Raw genomic sequence first — 6,000 nt, forward strand, 5'->3', positions numbered from 1 at the left:
AGTGGCTAATTCCCTCCCTCCACCCCCAACAAAACATTGGTGCTTAAAGAGCACTGAGTTATAGCCCTGGCCTTTCAGAGCTTTTAATTCACTCTGACAGTTTCCTGTGCGTCTGATGGAGGGTCCAGTTTGGATGTATGATCTTCTCAAGTGAGAAAGAATAGGGTTTTGCTGCAGCCTTCCGACCCACCGCCAAACAAGTAGCCCTCCCTGCAAGGGGTGTTGCTCAGCATTTTCTTTGGGAAAGGAGGGGGAAGGACACCCATGGAACTGAACCCGTCAAAGTCTCCCATAGCAAAGCCAAGCAGCGCTGCAGGGCACTGCGAGGAGCCGGAGCCTCTCCGGCCATCGTGCTCAGGGCGGGAAGGGGCCTCGTGCCACGCAGGCATCAGGGCGTCTCACGCTCTTCAGGAAAAGCCAAAAGCTGTCCACCGCGCTGTCCCCAGGGCCAAGGCTACTGGTGGCATCTCCTGCAGGACACAGGGAAGGATAAAGCGGTCCCCCAGCAGTTTTGCAGGCACAGCCAGGAGCATGCCTGGCTGGTGTGTGGTGACCCAACCACAGAGCCTTGACTGTGCAGGAATCTGAGGTAACGGCACGATAAATCAGCCAGGAGGAAGAGGAGGTAACATTAACCTCCTCAAATAGCAACACGTTTAATATATTTAGAAACTCAGCAACTGATGACCCTCTCTCAGCCGGTCTAAAGTGTCACCGTTTAATAAGTGAACAAACTGACATCAGCATTAAATTCAAGCCCATGGTAAGGTGTGTGTGTTTGACCCTTGTGCCAGCGTGGGAAGAAGCTTTCAGGATTCATTGTGGAGAGGAGACAGAGACCTGTCAGGGTCCTCAGCATCCCCTGTGCAGCAGGAGAACAGTCTTCACCCTCCAGGAGGAAGAGGCACCCGACGACAGCATTTCTCACTGCACCACTACCAAGTGCTGACTTCAGACATGGAAATGCAGGCATGTAAGACTTATTTTCCATTGCACTTTTAACCAGAGAGTCTCCAATTTGGTGGAGCAAGGAGGGAATAGCTTGGGGAGCCCATACTGTTCCCCAGCCCCATCACACAGGCCCAGAAACTTTTTAGAGATTAATTTTGTTTGGAAGAGAAGAGCCCCATTGCCCCCTGCCCTTCTCATTTCCTTTGGCCACGTTCCCCCACAAAACTCAGCGTGCAGGAGTTGGGGGAGGCTGCGCTGAGCCAGTTGGACATTTGGAGCAGGACATTTGTTCAGCATTTCCCGTGCCTTCCTCTCAGAGATTAATTGATGGACAAACATGTAGGGGAACCTGGAAACCATGCCACTTCATAGCAATATAATGTATTTTACACATTCCCATTGGGTTCATCCTCTTACCTACCTGGCACTAGTGCTCCTCGGACGCAATGTGCCAAGCAAGATAAATATTGAGGACCGCTTAGATTTTGAGTTGTTACGAGATTTAAAGGGGAGGATGACTGATAAGAGGAAAGAAACAGAGAATAAATAGTTCAGGCAACTGAACTGTCCCAAAGCGTCCTGTGGAAATGTGTATATTATGGGCCAAAACCCACAGGGAGGCTGGTCGTGAAGTACAATAAAAAGCCAGATTTAAGCTGTGATGCTCCAATGCATTCAGATAAACCAGCTGGTGGCTGTAGTGGTGAGTTTCTATTTTGCTGTCATTTGACCAGATTAGTTTTCAGCAGTAACCCCAAAGCAGCAGCATGGGACCAGTGGGGTGAGGCTGGTAATCTCATTAGTCTTGCTCTGTGCCAGGACTTTTTGAGCAAGACAACATCTGGTGTGAAATGCTGCAGGATTACAGCTTCTAAATAAAGCCAGGGAGCTGTACCTGTTGCTGCCTGGGGTCTGCAGGCTCTGCTTTAAGCTGTCTGAGACCATGTTGTTATGCTAATCTAAAGATATTAAATATTTGTTCTCCGCTTCACACTATCCCGTTATTTGATGAGAAATAATGTCCTGTAGGCTTGCCAAGGAGTAACCACATGGCAGGGAGGACTGAACTGCTGTGGCTGGCCCTCAGGGCAAATAGGTTGATATGAGAGAGTTTGTACTGGGTATAGACAAGGAAGAACCGAGCCCTAAGGACATACAAATAATGTGATTATTCCTCCTGCACCCAGCAGTCAAGTATCTGTTAGGCCATTTGTAAGGGGATTTGCTCTTTTTAGCTGTACTGCCCCCGTATTTTGCAGCCTGAGGACGGTGGGGTTCCAGCTGCCGGGTAAAGAGAGGCAAAGCTTCCCTTGAAACGTAACCCCCCCACACAAAAGGTGTTAGCAACATCTCAGCAGCTGGGTTTCAGCAGTGCCTCAAAGCAGGGCCGCGGGTGATGCCGGGTGACTCGGGGTTCTCTCCTTGCCTGCAACACCCATGCCCAGGTTTTCCAGTGAGGTGGTCTGTTTTGTTGAGCACATCTGTATGTGAAGGTTGAAGACTTCTTAATTTCTATTGGATCAATGGCAGATGCATTACATTGGGAATTCGGGAGCAGAAGGAATTCCCCTCTGCACCCTCACCACCTATGGATCAGCTGAAGGTTGCTGCTGAGGCTGAGGGACACGCGCTTCACAGCTCTGATCCATGGGGGTCTGTCTGACATTTATTTAGGGATATAAACCACAGCAGTTTTCCAGACCCTCTCCTGGTCTCACCAAACTTCGAAGCCCACAACAAAAGTCCTTTAAGGCGGGACTCCCTCAGCAGAGGGCTGATTATTTCTTTGCTTCTTTCTTTTTTAATAAAAAGGGTAACAACAAATAGTTATTTTTGAAAAGTTACATTTGTGCAGGAATATCCTGCTTTTATGTTTTTAAGCATCTTTATCAACAGCTGAAAGCAGAGCTCCATTTGAGATGGGCTGTGGACAAAAAACACCCAAACAAATGCGGAGAGGTGAATCCTCTCCTTGTACTGATAACAGCTACATACTCACAGGCTGTTCACATTGCCCAATGATACAGGCTTAAGAAAATGTAAATTAGTATTTAATTAATTTATCCAAAGTGGAAGAGCTTCGATAGAAGACAGTTCTATTTCAGAAGACGTGTAGCCTGCATGTATGAACTCTCCACACAAATAAAGGACCGATATAAGAAAACAAAATGCCACATGAAGAAACTTTTGGGCTGGCTGGCTGACAAGAAGAATGTCCAAGTCCTTTGAAACAGTCCGAGGTTTTCCCCAGCTTCTACCCAGGGGCTGGTCCGAGTCCCTGGGGAGAGCAGCCTGCTCGAGGTGGCTGATGAAGTGCGAGGCGGGTAAAAGTAGCGGTGACTATTTACACACTGACAGTGTGCTGTAAATTAAAGGTGAGAGAATACGAATCCTTAAAAGACTGGGGGGCGGGAAGGGGAATTTAATAAACTGGATTGAAGAAAATTAATTGTGAAATGTCCTGGCAGGATCTAATGTGCAACTGGGACATTCAGCATGTCCCCAACCAGGGGATGTCTCCTTACAGTCGAATGCCTGCAAGAAGGTCCCTGCGCACCTGGTGAGGCAGGACTGGCGGTGCCTCAGCGCAGGGGTCAGGGGCAGCAGAACGAAGCTCTGTGAGGGAGAGCGTGCCTTTTGCTCTTGATGAGAGTCTCCCACCATATATTTGGCAAGAAAGCTCTCCCAGCGGCCACAGTGCTCGGAGCGGTGCAGGTTTCGCAGGGGCATCCGCAGCACCCCACTGCACGCGCAGGTGCATCCTGCCAGCGGAGCAAAGCTTTTTGGTTTGCTGTTTTTGGAAAAACTGGTCGTCGCTTGTGGGATGTGGAGCGTCGGGCTCAGCGAATGTCAAATACCTGGGACCACGGCTCAAATGTCACGTTAGGGAGAAAGCGGTGGCTGACAGCACACGGCTTCCTCTCGCCTGCAGGAAGGAGGTTGGGTACCAGCTGCTAAGCAAGAAAGCAAGTGGAAAACTGTGACCTATAGGAAACTATGTGAGGCACGTCTGGTCTCTGAAGACTACAGATGAGCTGGCGATACCAACACTGCAAACAGATGCTAAATTGATTGGAAATTATTTTGGCGGAAAGCCATAGCTGGAGCAGGAGCCCTGATACGAAGACAAATTGATAGAAAATATATTTTGAAGTCACAGATCTGTTTGATTTTAAGAAAACAGTGACCTGTTCTCTCTTTGACATTGCTGCAGGACTTTGCACAGGCCACACACCAGTGCTTTTTTGCCAAAAGCAGTGAGGTAGATACTTACAAAGCAGCCAAATGCTGGTGGTTGGCACCAGGACCTGTTGGGGACCCTGACAGGGAAGCAGCATCTCCAGGGCTCCTTGATGGACAGCTCACAAGTATCACCAATTTCAGCTCCTTCTGCTGCAGGCGAAAATCCAGCACTAACAATGATGCCTTGCTAAAGCGGTGGGTAAATAGCGAAATATCCTGGAGAAATTTTAACAAATCTTGCAAACACCAGCAAAGTAGTACAGGCTGGTAAAAGGTGAAGGTTACGGGAATGCAAGAACACAACAAAACTTGGAAAAGCTTTTTTCCCTATTCGCCAAAGTCAGGGGTTGAGCCTGCATGGCCATCACTGCAAGCTCCTCTGGGAACCATCCCCTCCCGGGACAGGGAAGGGAAGCTGGAAGTTTTCTAAGGCTGATGTGTATTTTTGATGATAATACACGAGAAATTAAAATCTGTGTTAGATACAGAAGGAAAGGAATAAATATCTGTTAATTAAGAAATATATTTGGGTCAGTGTGTTGAAATATTAGGCAAAAATACATGGTGACGTCTTGGAATAAATCTTCCACATGGACAGACACGTAGCTTGGTTGCACTCATGTCTGGAAGTTTCTGGTGTACTGCGCCATCTCCTGCACTTCCTTTTCTCAGTCCTAATACTTGTGCTTGACACTTACTCTACCAGTCCCTACAGGATAAAGAAAACTTTCCTCCTGATGGCTCCAGTTCGGGGAACAGCTTTGTGCAAACACGTCAAACTGGTGCTCAAAACCTGTGCTCCATCCAGGCTGTAGCACTGAACTATGGCCCCATATTCTGCATTTCAATCGCTTTTTATTTCCCATAGGGCAGCAAAACCGCACACCAGCCTCACGGTGCCCCCGGCGCAGCAGGGTTTCCAGCTGGGCTAAAAGCAAGCAACCCAGTAAGGGTTTCACTCTGCCTGGTTGCATTAGTTAAAGCTTTGGTGCTCTGAGCTTGCATCGCCGTTCCCACTCAACTTCAGAGAACATAGTCTTTTTCCATATAGGAGAACCATAAGAAGAAATTATTTACGGATAATTTGGTCATTGTTGAATCTATAATGTGTCCTCTTTCAGCTTCCCATTTTAACAGCAGCACCTGTGTGTTCCTATAAACCCTACACGTTCAGCACACCATTTTTTATTTTGAACCACGGATCTAGATTCCTGTAAGGACAGGGGTGGGGACAGGAATTTAGCAATGACTAACTCAGCCCATGACCTTTACTAACACAAACTCCATCAAAGCTTTAGCTGGGGCTCTTTCTGCAGTTCATCTGGGACCCAGTAACGGCAACAGATTTGCCAGTGCTGCTGTTGCTGCAATGGGATATGTGCATACAGGCTTGGTTGGGCATGGGCAACGGCTCGGTCTCATCTGCTCTTCCCCAGCTGAGAAAATGCCTCCGCTGCTTCACAAATGCCAACATCCAGGTGGAGATCTAACAGAGGGACTTGCCCTTGCTATGGAGAGGCAAATGGGTACCATAGATTTGCTCAGGTCCATGCTGTGCTTACACAGAGAGAGAGAAAGAAAGGGAGATGTTCCAGCCACATTAAGTAAGGAACACTAGTTTTATCTGCATCTCAAGATGACCATACAGATTTCAGAAACTTCAGAACTCTTACAGAAGAGATTCAAGTCCAGGCAAAAGGACATATAATACAAGCAATTTTAAAATATGAATTGCTCTCATGCTGCCAGGCTGGCTTTTGTAACTACAGCCTCCACGTATTTAGACCAGCCAAGGACCCACAACCA

This window comes from Balearica regulorum, chromosome 2 (genome assembly GCF_011004875.1).
Source record: "Balearica regulorum gibbericeps isolate bBalReg1 chromosome 2, bBalReg1.pri, whole genome shotgun sequence".
In the NCBI taxonomy this organism is placed as follows: domain Eukaryota; kingdom Metazoa; phylum Chordata; class Aves; order Gruiformes; family Gruidae; genus Balearica; species Balearica regulorum.